At 41.8% G+C, this 19,463-nt stretch overlaps 1 pseudogene; it reads right to left on the reverse strand.

Annotated features, from left to right (window-relative positions):
- Nucleotides 1-4,119: 4,119 nt before the first annotated feature.
- LOC129509386 (methylosome subunit pICln-like) lies at nucleotides 4,120-17,955 on the reverse strand (annotated as a pseudogene).
- Between the last annotated feature and the right edge of the window lie 1,508 nt (nucleotides 17,956-19,463).

The following is a 19,463-nucleotide window of genomic DNA, read 5'->3' on the forward strand; positions in this document are numbered from 1 at the left end:
TGCAGTGCTAGAAAGAAAGAAAGATTTATTATCAAAGTAGCATGATTCTTTTGTAAGAATAAAAATAGCCCCCCAAACAGGCTCAAGTATATACGTTTGATATAGGATAAAGGTGGGATTTAAATGTTCTTTTGCTTCTGCTTAAGGTATAGAAAGCTGGGAAGCACATCACTCCTGCCCTAATAATGAGGAAATGACAGATAAACTGCAAAATCATGACTTTTGTTAAGCCCAGGAGAAAAATGAGGATGTGAGGCCACTGAATCATCTGATTCAGAAGAGACACAAGTCCCTTTGAGGTGAGGTGGGCCTCACAGCTTCCGTGGTGGTCCGGGTGGGTAAGAAACCAGTGAAACTGTAACACTCTCAAAATCCACCTGTGTGTTAGTGTGTCAATCTGGAATAGCTGTACCCAAGGAATTCACACTCAGCTGTCAACTCTTTCCCACAGACTTCCACCAGATGCTCACAAGAAATACAGGGGGCCAGAGACTGCCTCTCTCCAGCTTGGCCTCAGAGGTGCAGGCAGGAGAGAGGCAAGTAATGGCTGTTGGGGATACAAAATACCATGTACTTCTCTGGATTCCTCTTTTAGGAATCAGAAGCCTTAAGCTCCCAGGGGTAGGGCAGCAAACTCACTTGTTCACAGGGCTCAAAAGTGAGATGGGGCCCGAGGCTCCGCCCACTTCACTGGGCAATTTTCCCTGGAATTCAGACTGAAGCTTCAAGTCTCTAGGGTGGTCAAGTCTGTTATTCCCAGGGCAGACAGAGATGCATAGCTCAGTAGATGCATGAAAGGCGTTTGATAAAATTGAACATCCATTTGTGATTAAAAATTCTCTGCAAACTAGAACTTCCTCAGCCTGATAAAGGATATCTACAAAAGCCCTATAACTCCAATCATCCTTCATGGGGAAAGATTGGGCCTATAAATCATGATATGTCCATATAATGGAATACTACTCATCAATAAAAAGGATGAATTACTGATGCAAGCAACAACGTGGATAAATCTCAAAAGCATCATGCTAAGTGAAGAAGCCAGACTCAAAAGGCCATATACTGTATGCTCATATTAGGTTGATAAGCAGGAAAAGGCAAAAGTATAGGGACAGCAAACAGATGTGTGGATGCCAGGGGCTGGGGTGTTGGAATGTGGGGCTGACTACAAAAGGTCTCAAGTGAGTTTGGTGGGATGATGGAAATACTCCATCTCTCTTGCTTGTGGTGGTGGCTACACAACTGTCTGTGTTGGTCAAAATTCACAGAACTATACTCTTACAAGTACGGATTACATCCCAAGAAACCGGACTTTTAAAAGCACAGTTCAGGAAGAAAGCATTGTGCTATATGCAGTGCCTAAATAATTGTTAAACCACCTGAAGAAAAATAACTTTTGATTTCTCACACCATGAAATAAGATAAATTCTAAATGGATTATAGATATGAATGGAAAAAATCAAACCATTAAAAACTTAGAAATATGTGGGAATTATAGGTGATGAATGCATAGGGGATAAAAGCGTTAAGCACAGTGAGGAAGTGAAGACCTTAACATAGTGATTATACATAGGATGATGATTACCAAGAGCTAAGGGGAGTGTGTCCTTGAGAAAGGACTTGCTACAGGAATCTCTCTTCTCTCTCCCTCCCCCTCTTTCTTCTTCCCCCTCCCTCCTCCCCTCCCCCACCATCTCTATTTCCATCTCAATAATATAGATAACAGTTATATGGATGGTTGTCTTATGATTACTTATCACTCTGCAGCCTTCTGTATATGTGCCATATTTTACAATAGAAAAAAAAAAGGTAAAATTGGGGCCCAAATGCAAATTTCTACATTTTACACACAGAGGATTTAGGCACAGAGAGACAAAGTCTATTGAAGATTAATTTCTCCCATTTCTTGGTCCAGCTCTCCACTCCCAATCCAATGCTCTGTTAGCCAAAGCAGCCACATGGTTTAACACAAGTTAACAGATTCTGAATCTTATAAACCAAGGCCAACTTAAAAGGACGTAGGTTACAGATAGGAGATGTTTAATCAAAAATGAACAAATGGTGAAATCTGAGTCGGGCTGGAAAAAGCCTTTTAAACATCAAAGTAAAGGCAGAAGCCATAAATGAAAACATCAATTGATTTGACTGCTCTCACATTAAAGATAACATACAAATTTTAAAGTATCAAAGCAAAATCAAAAGGCAATATTCAATTGGGGAAACATTTTTTAAATATATGGCAGGTAATGGGTTAACATTCTTGAACTACAAAGAGCCCTGAAAATCAACAAGACCAGGGCTCAGTGGTTGAGCATGGGCCTTTGGCTTAGGTAGTGATCCTGGGGCTCTGGGATGGAGTCCTACCTACATCAGGCTCTCCACAGGGAGTCTGCTTCTCCCTCTGGCTATGTCTCTGCCTCTCATTCTGTGTCTCTCACAAATAAATAAATAAAATCTTTTTAAAAAATCAAAAAGAAAAAAATCCATAGGACTAATATCCCAATAGAATAGGCAGGAAATATAGGTAGGCAATGATTAAGGGAAGAAATACATATTTTAAATAAGCATTTAAAAATATTCATTCTCTCTAATAATCAAATATTGCACTTTAAAACTGTGCACTTGTCACACAATTGTCTAGGATTAGAGAGACTGGAAACACCTAGCATTGAGAAGCTGTAGAGAAAAGAGCACTCTGAAGCATTTGATAGGAGAGCAGTTCAGCAATAAGTCTCAAAAAATTGCAATTCTTTAACTAGTAATGCTTAAAGATATTTATAATAGTAATAATCAAAAATGGCCTGAGACATTCCAGTAATGGGGAGCTGAATAGGTTATGTTACTTTTTGGCATTTTCTAGCCAAAGTAGCACCTTCGTGGGACTTAGAAAAGGCTCCTCTTGCTCCAGAGACTTTACCCCATCCGGTCCCATGGCTTGTGCAGGCAGCTGCTAGTTCATTGGATACCATGGCTCTGATAACGCATCATGTGATGCTATGCTACATAGCCATTAAAACACGTGTTTGAATAATTTGGAATGCCATAAGGATATGTTCACAATATGCTATTAATCACATAAAATGGATGAAGTGCCAAGAATAGTTTCTGGAATGTAATAAAAGCTATTATTTAATTTAATGAATTAATTTATTTTAGAAAACCTATATTTATTTGTTTAAGCTATTATAAAGACAAAACAATTATTGTCTGAAATACTTTATCTCAATTTCACTCGTTACGGAAACCAACCCAAGAGGTTAGAAATTAAAGAGGATAACCTGAGAGTTTATAAACGACAGACTGGTGAGACATGGTGGAGGGAGTCAAAGCTAGTCAGAAGCACTTGTGCTAGTGATAGAGTATGTGGCTGGGATGTTTCCCAAGAGGCTTCCTAAAGATCCCTGAATAAATTTATCTGGGTCCCAAATCATTAAAAAGACCCTTATCCCCGTGGAGAATGAGCAGAGGCTGAAATCTCTTTGTCTTTCTTTTTAAGGGGTATGGGGATCCTTAGGCTCTGCCCCAGTAAGAGCTATTATATTAACACAAAAAAAGATTTTATTTATTTATTTATTTATTTATTTATTTGAGAGAGAGAGAGAGAGAGAGAGAGAGAGAGAGAGAGAGAGATCATGAGTGGGAAAGGGGGTGGGAGGGGCAGAGTGAGAAGCAGACTCCTCACTGAGCAGGGAGCCCACTGTAGGGCTTAGGCTCTGAAAGGGCATATTTTAGACTCCATCTCCCTTCTTTCCATCTAGTCTACCTACACCTCCAAGCCCCTGCACATTCTCACCGTGTGGGCCTACCAGGTTACAAAGATGCATATAGTGAAGGCTGGAACTGGAGGCCTATTCAGAGTGCACTTTTACACAGAAAGTTTTGGGGTAGATGATAAACTACAAATATCCTCGTGGTTAAGTTAATTCCCTTTTGTTAAAAAAGATCATAGTTCCTTCTGCTCGTGACAGCTTTTTGTCTCAATATAGTCTGTCTCAAGAAAGAACTGGTTCAGGTAAGCTTAGGAGAAGGAAAAAGACTTTCTTCAACATCCGCTCCACAGAAGAGGCACCAAGTTCTTCCCTACATTTATGAGTAGAATCCCACCAGCCTAAATCATTCTCAGTGATCAACATCTGCATCCTCAAACTGGCCAGTAATTGTTGCTCTAGTATCCACCTCCATCCCATCTTCATAATCTCTTCCTGAATCTTGTGTCCAGGTTCCAGCCACTGTTAAACTGGCTGCTCGCAGGCTGAGAAGGCATACCTTCTCATCCCTCCAGTGTGATTTGGCCTTCTGCTGTTAAATGGGATAATCCTTCATAGGTGTAAAATGTACGGATGTCTCCCTGCTCTTGCCCATGTGCTTCTACATCACAGTAATCATCTGAATCTTCATTCTCAGGAGCTGGATGCAAAGCCTGAACATTGCCTCCAATGCCGATTAATCACGAGGCACAAAGTTAAATTCAGCAATAGCTTCAACTTACCATCACTGCCTGCTTCTTCTTCAGCAACAGATTCTTTTGATTCTTCTCCAAATTCAGCATTCACCATAACATACACATGTCATGGATTTTAGGTTCCTGGACACTGCCTGCAAACTAATGGTCGGGTGTTCCAGAGAGAATCCTAATCCAGAGCCATCTAACCAAGACAGGCAACTCTCAGCGACGCCAGGGGCTTTGCTATTCAGCAGAGCCTGGCTTTCTGGCTGCTGCACTGGAGCCCCTCAGCCAGGCTGGCTGCAGGGAAACTTTTGAGGAAGCTTGTTGCTGTGGGGAAGGAGGAAACACAAGTAGAGAGGGAGACAGAGCACAGCAAGTCCAGCTGCTCCCCTCATCCTGTCCCAGTAAGAACTATTATTTTAACACAAAATAAATTTTATTTATTTATTTGAGACAGACAGAGAGAGAAAGAGAGAGAAAGAGAGAGCATGAGTGGGAAGGGGGGGTGGGAGGGGTAGAGGGAGAAGCAGACTCCTCACTCCTCACTCCCACTGTAGGGCTTGATCCCAGGATCCTGGGATCAATAGTGTTAAGAGATGCTTAACTGACTGAGCCACCCAGGTGCCCAAAAGCTATTATTTTAAAGTAAGTTTTTAAGTGTGTACACAAACTCAGTTTAACAAAGAATAAGTAATATATGCATAGAAAGAAAACTAGAAAAAATTACAATGATATATACCAAGATTTTAAGCATATTAGATTGGGCTGATAAGACTATAGGCAACTGTTATTTTTACTTTTTGTGTTTTTCTATACATTTGATATTTTCTAGGTGGAATATATATTATCTAGGTGATTAGAAAAAGAAAAACCCAGTTAAATCCAAAATAAATCTCATTTAAAGGGCCAAACAGAACTAGGTCAACAATATAGCTTACTCAGGAGAAATGTGTGCTTTTGGCTACTTTCATTATTTTGAGTTTTCACATAAAAATTTAAGCCTCATGGATGGAGAGAAGAATCAGTGGAGAGCAACTGTTTAGAATGACATTCAGGGCAGCCTGGGTGGCTCAGCGGTTTAGCACTGCCTTCAGCCCAGGGCCTGATCTTGGAGACCCAGGATCGAGTCCCACGTCGGGCTCCCTGCATGGAACCTGCTTCTCCCTCTGCCTGTGTCTCTGCCTCTTTTTCTCTCTCTCTGTGTCTCTCATGAATAAATAAATAAAGTTAAAAAAAAAATGACATTCAGTGATGGTGGTGGAAATGAGCACATTAGAATGTCATGTCTAAATGAGAGGAGTTTGCATGAAACAGGCCATTGATGTGCAGGTTGTAACCTGAGCAAAACTGTCTTCTGACCCAGCTCTGTTCCTCACAGATGTTAGGGGTCTAAAGAAAGCTTGGCACGGGACAGAGAACAGATGGAGCACATGGTGGGAAACCTCTGTGCCCTCCACTCAGTGAATAAGGGGGGAGATAAGGAGAGAGCCATCTTTTTGCAGTTCGTGCTTAAGCCTAAGTTAACTTTATAACATGGCTAGTTCCTTCTTTATATCTGAGTTCCTTGTTCTGATCAGGTGTGGGGTGCCAAGTAAGAGTGTTAAATGTGGCATTTCCCTTAATGGTTTGTTTTTCCTTAAGCCATTGGTGTTAATTACTGGTGTTAATGGAGAAGAGAAAGGCCACAGACTGAGTGAAATAATCAGATGTCCATGTCCTTAAAATGGAGTTTCATATTTACCCCATTCCCTCCCTCCCTCCTTCTCTAATATTTTCCTGAACTGTTTACAACCCTCCAGGAACCCCTCACAGGCCTAAAAACAAAGCTTAAACTCTTTATCTTGGCACAAAAGACCTGCTTTTCATTCTAGCATCTTCCCATGTCACCATATCCTCCAACCATACCAAACCAGCATTAGTTCTCTTAAACACGTATGCCATGTTATTTCATGTCTCTGGGCACTTACTGATATTATCAAATGCCCACTGCATGCCAGGCACTGTGCTAACTGTATTAGCCTCTGCCTCATGCCAGTCCTATCTTGTCTCCATTTTATAAGTGAGAAATCAGGGGTTCGAAGACACTCAATAATCTGCCTCGAATCACACAGTAAGTGGCAGTGTCAGAATTTGAACCCAGGTTTTTTTTTTTCACTGCTTTATTGAGCTATGATTGACATACAAAAAGCTGTAGATGTTTAATATATACAACCTGATGTGTTTGGAGATAATGCATACGCCTGTGAAACTGTTATTAGTATCAATGCCATAAACTTAGCCATCGACTTCAAAAATTTCCTCCTTCTCCTGGAACCCAGGTTTGAATCCAAAGCTTGAATTTTTTTTTAAAATTGTGGTAAAATAGGTACAACATCAAACTTACCATTTTGACCATTTTTAAGTGTATGCTTCTGTGGCATTAGGTCCATTTACACTGTTGCTCAGCCATCATCACCATCCATTTCCAGAGCTTTTCATCTTCCCCACCTGGAACTCTGTACCCATTAACACAAACTCCCCAGTTCTCCCTCCTCCCAGCCCCTGGAAACCACCCTTCTACTTTCTTCTCTGAATTGGACCACTCTCGGTGCCTCATGTAAGTGGAATCGTACAATATTTGCCTTTTTTTGTGACTGGCTTCTTTAATCTAGCATAGTGTCTTCAAAGTTCATCCATGCTACAGCATATGTTAGAATCTCTTTCCTTTTTAAGGCTGAGTAATATTCCATTGTGTGTATAGATCACGTTTTGTTTATCTGTCCACCCATCGATGGACACTTGGGTTACTTCTGCTGCTTCTTGTGAATATTGCTGCTGTGAACACAGGCATATAAGTATCAGTTTGAGTTCTGCTTTCACTTCTTTTGAGTATTTACAAGGTAGTGGCATTGCTGGATCATCTGGTAACTCTGTGTTTCGTGACATGCACAGGGTAGGAGGTTACAAGCCAGTCATTTTGTAGACTCCCCCTCAATTGGTTAGACTCATGCTATGATTTTGGCTGGAATGTTGTAGATCACATCTCATGGGATGGCACAGGATATGTATTTGGTTATTGGTGTTTTTAACTTTGATCACTTAGGATGCTGGGGCCAGCCAGGTGTCTCTGCTATAAGGTCTTTTTGTGATTAATAAGTATCTTGTGATGAGATACTTTGAAACCATGTAAATATCTTTCCTATCAGCCTCTCACCCACTAGAGTTTGGCATCCATTAATTGATGTTTCTTGATGAATAGATTATAACTACGATGGTTATAAAATGGCGATTTTTTAATACCACCATCATTCTCCTGCATTTATTAGTCATCTTTCTGCTATATAGAAGAGCTTTCTCTTCTCATTTATTTATGCATCAATTCTATCAGTATGGATTTATGGGTACTACCCTATCCAGTGGGTTCTGATCTGTTACAATCATATATTTTAATGCTCACAACTTCTCAGACTCACTCAGTGGAAGCTACTTCAAATTGGTTCTTGTGTCCTCTTGACATTTCTTCATCCCTGGGCACTTCCATACTTTGAACAAAAAGATGGTTCTAGGCTCATCATGTTTCCCCCCTGGATCAGTGATTTGAAGACAGTATGTTTATTTACGGAAATAAGGCTACTCCTAAATGTTTGAAATGCAAAAACAGTACTACCCAGGCTGCTTCATGTGTACCCACTGTCAAGCTACACGGGTTTTGGGTGTCACCACGAGCTTGTTACCAGATTCGTTAGGTGTCAACTCCAACAGAAGATGAGTGCATTTTACAGCCAATGAATGTTAGCTGTAAACCTGGCCCCTGAGGGAGCCCCTATGAAGGCTCTGATAGCGCTGATAGGGGCAGCAGAATCATTGGGTTTCCTTCTCTCAGATACTCCAGGGCCTGCCAGCATGGGAGCTCTGTTTGGAGAGAAAACAGTTTTTACATATTTCTCCTTAATGGTAATAGAAGTGAAACTATTGTTGTAAAGAGACACCAGGTTTAGACTGCGCCATATGGCACCAAGCGGCGTTCATCACTACAGCTTCCAACGGCTGAACTCAAAATAGCCCATATTTCTGCCTTGATGGAGAATTAGCCCTTGACTGCCAGGAAACACTCATTGTAGCAGCTCTTCAGCCATGTAATCTAAAATAATTACTAATTAAATGAGAATAAAATAGAGTCCATAATAACAATAATAATCACTGTAGCATTGGTCATTATCCAAGTTACTGTTTGGTGGAGCATGACCTAGGGGAAGATGGCTTGCCAAAAGGGGGAAGACCAGTGAGGGAGCTGAGGCTTTCTCACGACTGCTGAGGTAAGGGCTTGGGCCTGCGCTGGGGGCTTGATGACTGCACACCCAATTTCACATTCCATCTATATGGCCGATCTCATGTTGTTTCAAGGCATTTGTTCACTAATATAGCAGGCAGCACGCCGTGGAAAACCAAGGAAAAGGAACAGCTGTGTGGCTCTTGTCAATGAATTTATATCATCGTAGGAAACAATCCAGGCAATTTCCTTGCTTTTGAAGCTACACAAGCGTCACTCTTATCACCTTCTTGGGATAAGGAAGGTCCTCTCGTAAGAAGGGTGTGTCAGTCCAACATCAGGAGGTTGGAAGTGAGTAGGTGGGTTAACTTAGAAGTGCTGAGTGGGGGAGACTGCGACAGAGGAGACCTCGGTGTGTGTGTGTGTCGGGGGGGTCCCCCTGGCTTCAGGGCTTCAGTAAGCTAGGGAGGAGCCTGGATTTTGTTCTCAGTGCCAGCAGAAGCTTTGGAGGTGAGTGGCAACAGAATCTGGTTTCTGTCCATAAAAGTTCAGTCTAGTTGCTGGTGGAGAATGGCCTGGAGGGAGCAGGGCCTGGACTGATCCCAGAGGCCAGGTAGGAGGTCACTAGAGAATTCAGGTAAGAGAGGACAGTACAATCAAGGAGATGGCAGGGCATGGCAGTGAGTAGCCTGATGGGGCATTCATTTAGGTAGTAGACTTGGCTGTGGGTGGCCAGGACTTGGGGAGGTATCAGAGTTGGTTCTCAGCTCTCTGGCTTGAGCAACTGGATGAATGGATGTGTATGCTAAGGTGGGAGCTGTCAAAGAACAACTTTATCTGAGTGTTAAAATATTGTTTATTTTTATTGTGGCAAAATATATGTAACAAAACTTACCATTCCAGCCATTTTATTTTATTTTAAAGATTTTATTTATTTATTCATGACAGACACAGAGAGTAGAGAGAGAAAGATAGAGAGAGAGACAGGCAGAGGGAGAAGCAGGCTCCATGCAGGGAGCCTGACATAGGACTTGATCCCAGGTCTCCAAGATCAGGCCCTGGGCTGAAGGTGGCGCTAAACCACTGAGCCACCTGGGCTGCCCCATTCCAGCCATTTAAAAATGTACTCTTCTGTGGCATTCTTCACATTGTGGCACCATCACCACCATCCACCTCCAGAACTTTTACATCTTCTCAACCTGAAACTGTACCATTACACATGAATTCCATGTTCACCCTTCCCGTGACTCCTGACTTCCACCATTCTACTCTGTCTCTATGAATTTGACTGCTTTATGAACCTCATATAACTACACAATATTTGTCCTTTTGGGGCTGGCTTATTTCACTCTGCACATTGTTTTCAAGGTTCATCCATGCTGTAGCATGTGTCAGAATTTTCTCCTTAAGGCTGAATAATTCTATTTTATGCATGTGCCATAATTTATTCATTCATTCATTCATTGATGGGCATTTGAATTGCTTCTACTTTTTGGCTATTGTGAACATTGCTGCTACTAACATGAGTGTACAAATACCTGTTCGAGTTCCTACTTTCACTTCTTTGGGGGATATACCCAGAAGTGGAATTGGTGGATCATGTGGTAACTTTATATTTATTATTTTGAGAAACCACCAAACTGTTTTCTACAGCGGCTGCACCATTTTACATTCTCACCCATAGTGCACAAGTGTTCAGTTTCTCTATATCCTCGCCAACACTTGTTTTTTATTTATTTATTTTTTGGATAATTGCTATCCTAATGAGTGTGAAGTGGTATCTCATTGTGGCAAAACACTCAGATTTTTAGATGAGAGAGGTTCACGTGGCCCTGTCAAGTGAATGGTTGGCTATATCCAGTAGGATTTACAAAGAACAGTCTTCTGACCCACGGTTCACTTTGGATTCTGTTGACCATGCTGTGCAGTGGGCTCTTGTGAATGCCTCATCATTGTGGAGTTTCCATATGTGTTGTTAAGGTATCTTCTCTCTGCCAGAATGCCTACTATTTGAGGATGGGAACATTTGGGCATTTGGATTCACTTCTGGTGAACAAATGGCATTTTGTACTGGTTCTCCCTTTTCTAATCCATATTGCAGCTCCAGAGGATATTAAACAAGAATAACTAAGTATGTGCTGCACATGAAAGTGGTGGAAAGCTTCAGAAAGGGTATTTATCACCGTGGTCCTGGGTGGTATATCTAGCTGAAATCAAATAGGTTTGATGATCTTTTGGAGTGAATAGAAGGCATTTTTGTTTGTTTTTCTTTTGTTTTGTAACAAAGAAAATGCAGCCTTAAAGCGTTTTTCAATTTCTCTCTCAGCTTCCTTTCATTCTCTGATTTCTTTACTCTTAATGGGATAACTAAACCAGTTTTCTGTCGTCTATTATTCATCAAAGCTGTCGATTTAACCTGAACAGAACGAAGGCAAGGATGTTATTAAAATAAAACAACTTCCAATTGAGCTGCTAATAAATGCTGAAATGCATCCACATTTCTTCTATTGATTATATCCTGCCGACAAAGGCAAACACAAGCATGTACCGCACGCTGCCCGTGGAAATGAAAGATTTAATTAGATGAAAACCGAATGAGCTGGAAGATCTACTGCACTCAGCTATCAAACAATTGTTATTCATAATTGGCTGTTTGAAATGTCCTGGCTTCTTGAGCCTTTTTCACTTAAAAAAATTCCCTACCATGCAGTAAGATGAACATGGTCGTTAGTAAATTTTCCCCTGTGCATTTTACAAGCTCAAGGTTGTAGGCTAGAATGAGCCCTGTCAGGCCATAAATCAGGTGTAATAGAACATCTTGAAATTGAGAATTAGCAGGCTAGAGCAAAGAGACAGCATGTCTTCTCCATTTCAGGCCCATCTTCAAATGCTTCAGGTGGGAAAAGAGGTGCTGGTGGGGAGCATGTAAGAAGTGGTCCATAAACTCAGAGAGTGGGATTCTTTAGAACTCACTAGCTCTGCAAGTGTGTGCATGTAAAGTTTAACGTCTGGCAAATGTACTGCAGTTTAGTGGTGGGAGTGTATTAAAAAGTTGGTATTCACTTTACCCAGGAATGTTTCAAGCACCTATCAAGTGGCCTGCTTTTTAAGATAGTGGGGGAAAAGAAAAATGCACAGAAATCACTACCTGTGGCAGCCATGTAGCAGTTAGCCTTTTCAGGTTTTCCTTCTTGGAAGGCCGGACTTAATTTCCTCATTTGCACAATGGGGATATTAATTGTACCTATCTCATTGATTTGTTATGGGGATTATGTGAGACAATGTAGGCAAAGCTTTTAGCACGCTGACTGGGCACATGGTCTGCACTAAATGAATGTCAGCTATTAGCAATAAGAATTCACTTTCCACATGCATGAAGCCAGGAAGGGAAGACATCATTTCTTCTATTTCCCATAGCATCCTTTTTAAAATTTTAGATCAATTTAATTAACGTATAGTGTACTATTAGTTTTAGAGGTAGAGGTCAGTGATTCACCAGTTGCATACGACACCCAGTGCTTACTACATCACGTGCTCTCCTTAATACCCATCACCCAGTTACCCTGTCCCTCTGCCACAGTCCCTCCAGAGGCCCTCAGTTTGTTCCCTATAGTTTAGCATCTCTTCTGGTTTGTCTCCCTCTTTGATTTTGTCTTATTTTTTCCTTCCTTCCCTTGCCCTATGTTCATCTATTTCGTTTCCTAAATTCCACATATGAGTGAGATCATATGGTATTTGTTTTTCTCTGACTTGTTTTGTTTAGCATAATACCCTCTACTTCTATCCACATCATTGCTAATGGCAAGATTTCAGGTTTTTTGGTGGCTGAGTAATATTCCATTGTATATATGTACCATATCTTCTTTATCTACTCATCTGTTGATGGACATCTGGGCTCTTTCCATAGTTTGGCTATTGTGGACATTACTGCTATAAACATTGGGGTGCATGTGCCCTTTGGATCACTATGTTTGTATCTTTTAGATAAATACCTAGTAGTGTAATTGCTGGGTAATAGGGTAGTTCTTGGGAAAACTTTTCATCTGAAATGAAAGAAGTGTCAATATCTCAGTCTTGAGGTTCTTACAGATTCAGTAAGATGGGAGTTGATAATCATTCAACAAATATATATTTAGCATCTTAAATAATTTTAAAAATAGTACTTTGTTTTTCTGATTACAAAAGAAGTAACAGCTGCTCCTTGACAGTGGGGCTATGAGGGTCATGGTTAAGAGGCAGGTAGTGGAGCCAGATTGTCTGGGTGCACATTCCTGCCCACTCCCCAAATGTATGAAGACTGGATGAGTTAAGACACATAAAATACTTGCAACTGGGGTTAGCACATAATGCCAGCTCAGTAAGTTCTAACTAGTATTTAATGAAATACAGTAAAAATCAGCTAAGAGATCCCTCATCCTCATGACCCTGAGATAACTGCTAATAAATATTTACTAAAAGTGTGCTATGTGATTAACACAGCACTACGCATTGTGTGGCTAAATATCAGTTCATTGCTGAACTCTTATTGCCAGCAGGCACTGCACTTGGTGCTTTGCATGTTTTATCTCATTTAATTCATGGTGGGCAATATTATTTTCCTCTTTTTTTGAGATGAGAAAACAAGCTCCGTGATGTTAGGTCACTTCCCAAGGTCATATAAGTGGTAAATGATGGAACTAAGACTCCATTGCAGATCTCTGGCTGCAAAGTGGAATTTTATGCTGCTCTACCTTGATGAGGCCTAATATTGAGTGGACCCATGACAGCCCATCTGAGAGAGAGAAGCATCACCCATGTGAAGTGGGAGAACTGGTGGAGGACACGAAACACGCAGTTCATAATTTGCTCCGTGCTGTAACTGTAATTCTTCTAACCAGGACTCCGACACTTTTTCAATGTAGTGGGCATTAGAGCAAAGCTGGGACATGAGTTCTGCATCCCCAGCACAATGTTGCATATTCAACAGGGACTCCAGGAATCCAGGTGGGGTTTTGCAAGGAGTCTTTATTGAACTCCTACCTGTTTGGGCCTGATTCTGGTGTCAGAGGGCTCTGAGTTTATGCTACACCAGAGTCTTAGGCTAGATATTTTTTCTTTACTATCTTGCCCCCTGCAGCCACCACTTCTGTATAAAAACACCGCGGTGTGTTAGTTCTTGTTTCTCAAGTGTAATTTGGAGTCAAGTGGAACAGATAAACAATGTCAATGAGAATATCTCTTGCAGACACTGACAGGACTTATCCGTCTAGAAACGAGGAGATAAAGGATGCATAAATGTTTAATTTTTCTTTGCATGTTAATGTAACCATTGAGCTCTCTTGGTCCCTGAGCAAATTAATCATCACAGAATGAGAGTAAATGACACATGATCTGTATTGAGCTGTTGTCTGTTGGATCAGCCACCCCTTGGCATGGTATCATGGAAGAGGCAGGGCTCTGCAGTGGGGTGGCGTGAACAGCTGTGATGGCTCTCAGCATATTAGAAGTCTCCTTGGAAAGCTTAGGACACTGATCTTCTAGCTTGAGGTTGGTTCTCGGCATGTTTGTGGAGTGAAGGTTCATCTCCCTTGTGGAGGAGGTCCAGAGCTGGACTCCAAAGTCCCGCTGTTAAGGTTAGCTTCTCCAATCCCTAGCTGTGTGACTTTTATAAGTCCCAACCTCTCTGAGCTTTATTTGGCTCATGTGCAAAATAAAGTGGTTGCTAATAACTAAATATATAACACGAAGTATGTATCAGTGTTTATGTATGTAAATCCACATATACACATAACGTAAAATTTACCATCTTGCCCATTTTTAAAGGCACAGTTCAGGAGGCTAATAAACTATACTTAAATATAATTGTAACACTAAGAATATTGTCACCACTTGTCCAAGAGGCTGTTGTCAGAGCAGATTACAAACAAGGATGAGAAGATGCTTGCTGAAGCATGCAGTGCTTTGTAGGCCTCAGTTGCTATGGCCTGGATGACCCCACCCCCTCTCTGGCACTTGACCTTCGGTTGCTTTAGCACTAACATTCTGCACAAACACTACTTCTACCTGGCAGAGGTCCCCAAGTCAACAGGGAGGCAAGCCTTGCATGAAAAGGCTGCGTTTTCTCTAGTGGGGCATCAGTGCATGTGGAGGTTTTGTCACTTTTCCGGTCATCCTTTGGAAGGAAGCCATTGGTACAATCTGTCTGACTTGCCAGTGACCCTGTTATATCTGTCTCTGTCTGTATCCATATCTGCAACCGTATCTGTAGCCATATCTATCTTCTGTTTGTTTATTTATTCAAAAATGTTTATCTAGCATGTCCTTGTTGCTGGGTGCTGTTTGAGGTGCTGGGGATACCACAGTGAACAACAGACAGATCCCCTGCCTTCACGGAGCCTCCCTTCCAGTGGGTAAGGTAGACAATAAACCAGGGGATAGATAAGAACAAGGTAGAAGTGAGGGATGCCGTAGAGGAAAATCATGCCAGGCCAGGAGCTGGAGGGTGACAGGGGCTTCTCTTTTAGATGGATCAGTCAGGGAAAGCCTCCTCAGAGGTGTCACTGGAGCAGAGCTGAATGAGTGAGTGAACCCACCACAGGGAAGTGCGGGGAAGTATGCTCCAGGCAGTGGAGGGAAGAACTTTCCAGAGGTCATGGAGGCTCCTCTCCTCCCTGGGTCTGTTCCACCATGCGCGCCCGGGGCCAGCTCCTTCCACTCTCTGGCTCTGCTGCATCCTAGAGTGCGGCCCTGGGCCACAGGGTCACAGGTGACCCACATGCCCTGCATGATGGTGTGGCAGCCTGCAGGTAGGGGGACGTAAGTGAGGACATGTCCTTAGTTTTTAGGCGGTGACCTTGGAGTTGTAGACGTGACTTTGTCTTATGTTTCACTGGGCACAGCATAGCCAGATTTAGCAAACAAAAATAGAGGACATGCAGTCAAATTTGAATTTCAGATGAACAATTGTCAGAAGTTCATAAGGAAAAAAACAGAAATAAAATGAATGAACCACTAAAGAAGTAATTAGCAAAAAATTATTGTGCACATACCAAAAAGGCAGTATGTAAACCAACTCAAACCAAAATATAGAATGAAGCTCAGATGTCTAGTGTCAAAAAGCAGCTTGTAGAAAGCATTTGCTTGTGGGGCAATGACTATTGTTCAAAGGGAACAATTTAAGCTTTGCTTATGATTTTCAGAGGCATGAGCAAGAAATGACCCAGGTCAAGTTAGCCGTGCTTGTCTTGCAAAATAAGCTAAATAAAGCTTTGCTCATTTGACTGGTTTTGGTCAGGAAAGTTTGAAGTCAGGTCTCTCTCTGTGTTTGATTTTAAAACAACTGATATATTTTTTTTGAATAGGGCATAGTTATACTAAAACAATGATTGGGCTATTAAACATTGTGATTTAACTTTTATTTTAATTCCAGTATAGTTAGCATAGTTATATTAGTTTCAGGTGTGCAGTATGGTGATTCAATTGCATATATTACTCAGTGCTCATCATGACAAGTGTGCTCTTAATCCCCTTCACTTGCTTCCTCCATCCCCCATCACCCCACCCTGCACCTCCACCTCTGGTAACCATCTTTGTTCTCTGCAGTTAAGAGTCTGTTTCTGGATTTGCCTCTTTTTTTACTTTGTTTATTTGTTTTGTTTCTTAAATTCCACATGTGTGAAATCATATGATATTTTCCTTTCTCTGACTGACTTATTTCACTTAATATTTACTCTCTAACTCCATCCATGTCTTTGCAAATGGAGAGATTTCATTCTTTTTCATGGCTGAGGAATATTCCAGTATGTGCGGGTGCATGTGTAGATACACCTTTTTCTTTTTCTTAAGATTTTATTTGAGAGAGAGAGAGTGCATGAGCAGGAGGAGGGGCATAGGGAGAAGCAGACTCCTTACTGAGCAGGGAGCCCAAAGCTGGACTCGATCTCAGGACCCTGGGATCATGACCTGAGCCGAAGGCAGACACTCAGCTGACTGATCCACCCAGGTGCCCCTATGACACATCTTTATCCATTCATCTGTTGATGGATGCTTGGGCAGCTTGCATATTTTGGTTATTGCAGTAATGCTGCACAGTTATTTAACTTTTAACTTGGGAAATACATATACCAAAAAATTATTAGTTATTTATCTGACATTCAAATTTAACTGAGAATCCTATATTTTTTATGACAAACTTAATTGTCCAGAACCTAGTCGTATAGACTCATCTAGCTTCAAGAGAGTCTGAAAACCTAGTCTTTAGGTGGGCAGTATTGCGTCCAACTACAACTTGGGGTTTTAATTACTGAAAGGAAGAAGGGAAATATGGATACCAGGGACAACTAGCAGTCTTTGTCAAAACTTACAGTCTCATTCATTCACTTATTCATTCTACCAATATTTATTAAGCACCTACTGTATGACAAGCATTGGATAAACAAGATAGATAAGGCTCCTACTGTCAGAGAGTTTATATTTTAGTGGAAGAGACAGACAATAACAACTTAAACACGTGTCGAATTTCGAGTAGTAATAGATGTTATGGAGAAAAATGAGGCAAGTCAAGTCCTAGAATGTGATGGGAAAGCTGCTTTTCAAATGAGAAGGGTAAGGGAAGCTTTTTAGAGAAAGGATGTTTGAGTAGAGACCTGAATGAAGTGAGGGAGGAAGTGTGTGGAGCTCTGGGAAGAGCATGTTGGCCAGAGGGACTAACTAGCACAAAGACACTATTGACCTTGGCATGTTTCAGGAACTAGAAGGCCCATAGGGAGCCATGGAGGGATCAAGGGGCAGAGTGTAGGGGAAGCAGGCAGGAGAGCACCCTGAAGGCCATGCATGACAAATGCTTTTTTAAATTGTAGGAATGATGAGATGCCATTGGAGGGATTTGAGCAAGACAGTTATGTGATTTAATTTATATTTTCACAAGATCACTGTGCCTCCTGGCCAAAGTGGCTCTAGGGAACAAAAGTGGGAGAAGGGAGAGGAGTTAGGTACCTGTGGCAGGGTACTGAGCTTGATAGGGCCATAGGATAAAAGGACGGAGAAGTGGTGGGATTCAGGATATAGAGGTACTAACATCATCATCATCTGACAGAGGAGGGAGGCTCTGAGAGTCAGGGCTGGAATCTAGGTCTGTGTGACTTGGGTGCTCTCCTGGGAGGAGGTGTGGGGTGCTGCTCACAGGAGGAAGGTCTTGTAGCTTTGGGAGATGGCCAGAACCCTTGGTTCCAACAGTGCAACCGGAGCAAGAGGGAGAAGGACTGGAGACGACGAGGGCCATGTTCACCCTTTCCTCCTACGTTCTTCCTAAGTGTTGATTCTGCCCAAGACTCCAAGATCTAAGACAGTCTTACTGTTTTTGGCATCATTAGGATTAAAGCTTATCTCCTCCTCCGTGAAAAAAATAAAAACTACCTGCTCTTGGAAGTTGGCAGCTCTTAGCAGTAACACCAACAGCACATAAACTTTTCAAAGAGGGAGGTGACTGTTTTATTTTCTGGGTTTCTCGGGTCCCTGGGTTGGAGAGGAAAGCAGCTTTGGAAGCAGCCACACCTGGTTCTGAATCTCATTTACCGGCTGAGCCTTGGTTTTTTGCATCTGCAAAGTGGGATCATAACACAGCTGCTCCACATAATAGCCGAGGGCTTTAGAAGAGAAAATGTGCCCGAAACTAGTAGCAGCCAATAAATGTGATTCATTTTATGATTTTGTGATCATTTTGGCTCTAGCTTGCTCTAAGCACTGTTCTTTATCTTTCCACCAGTTCCCTTACTGACCCTAATCTTTTCATTATTGCTCACCCCCTGCCCTTGCTTGCTTCTGTTGTGATATCTAGAGCCCCACATAATGTGGTCTTGTTGGAAAACGGAATGAAAAGTAGTGGAAACATGTCAGGGCAGGGTGTATGGAATATGGAAGGCCCTTCCATTAACCTGTTCTCTAGAATTGGAATATGAAATATTCATTTAAGTCCAGTGAAAAGACATTGGGAACTTGATGTTCTTGCTCAGTCCAGAAGCACACTGCTGATAAGAAACAAATTAGAAATGTGAGCTTTCTCCAAGTGCCATCAAGATGTGTGTTGCTGGTGGAGCTGGTCTTTCCCTGCAGGTCACTTAGGCTCTTCCTGAAGCATAAATTTGGATGGAAATGATCACTACGTCTGATGAGGCCTGAGAGCTTGGTGTCAGATTTGGGAAAGGTATTTGAAGTCCTGTGTATTTGAATCGTGTGTAAACACATCATGCAGTGTGTCTGGTTGTTCTTGGTGGGGGGCAGGAAGTGGATCTTAAGGCAGTGGATTTCAAATATAGATCAGCTGGTCAGTTGGATGAAACAACTAATAGGCTGTGGACCCACAGCAGGAAGAGCTCTTAGAAACCTACAGGAACAGTTCTTTTTTCAAATAAAGATACAAAAGCCCAAAGAGGGGTGCCTGTTTTCTCAAAGTCACATGGCTTTGCCTGAAAGTAAAGCATGGTAGGACTGTGATAGGCTTTGAGATCAGAAAAGTTGGATTCAAATCCTGGATCTATCATTATGTTCCTTGGGTAAGTTACTTAACTTTCTTTTTTAATATTTTATTTATTTGGGAGAGAGAGAGAGAGAGAGAGAGAGAGAACGCAGGAGCACAAGCAGGGGGTGTAGCAGAGGGAGAAGCAGGCTTCCCATGGAGCAGGGAGCCCGATGTGGGGATCCATCCCAGGACTCCGGAATCATGACCTGAGCTGAAGGCAGATGCTTAACTGATTGAGCCACCCAGGCACCTCCTTACTTAACTTTCTAAAG

The sequence above is a fragment of the Nyctereutes procyonoides genome, unplaced genomic scaffold (genome assembly GCF_905146905.1).
Source record: "Nyctereutes procyonoides isolate TBG_1078 unplaced genomic scaffold, NYPRO_anot_genome, whole genome shotgun sequence".
NCBI lineage: Eukaryota > Metazoa > Chordata > Mammalia > Carnivora > Canidae > Nyctereutes > Nyctereutes procyonoides.